We start from the raw sequence: 718 nt of genomic DNA on the forward strand, positions 1-718 counted from the left end.
CCTGGATTCATGCGTTGATTATTAATAAAATGTGGTCTGATTGTTATCTGAGTCACACATATAGACAAACACAAATGCTTTACTGATCATGTCTTTTATACAGCACACTGGGCAAACTTCTGCAGTGCAGGCTAGAAAAAGTAAGTGAACCTCTGGGTTCATAACTTCTTCAAATGCTATAACAGCTATGATGGTTTAAAAAGTTGATTAAATTAAGGAGATGATATTGGGTGTGTGGGTTTTCACAGGTGCTTTGTCCTTTAAGCAAATGTACACAAAGTCTGGTTACTGACAGCTTAGTGTAAACCATGCCTCAATGCAAACTTTTAGAGGATGTGTTTTTTGAAAGAGATGAGAATTAACCCAAAGATAACAGCAAAAGACCTACAGAAAACAGTGTAGACAAATGGCATGTTCATGTGCCCACTGAAAAAAACACTGAATAGGAATAGTGTTTATAAACAGACACCACAATGGAAGCCACTGCAGCAGTCCATCTTCAGTTTTCCAAATACCATCTGGATGTTTCACAGTACATTTAGGAAAGTGGCCAAGCCTTGACTGTAGAATCTTGACTCTAACCCTTAGACGCTGTAGCATGAACTGAAGAGGGCTGTGCACGCAAAAGCATTTTAGAAGTATTGATGAACTGACCCACACTTGCAGGCAGGAATGACCCAGACTTCCTCTTCAGTGTTCTTTTCTTCTACCGGAAACA

This window comes from Salminus brasiliensis, chromosome 4 (assembly GCF_030463535.1).
Source record: "Salminus brasiliensis chromosome 4, fSalBra1.hap2, whole genome shotgun sequence".
NCBI classification, from domain to species: domain Eukaryota; kingdom Metazoa; phylum Chordata; class Actinopteri; order Characiformes; family Bryconidae; genus Salminus; species Salminus brasiliensis.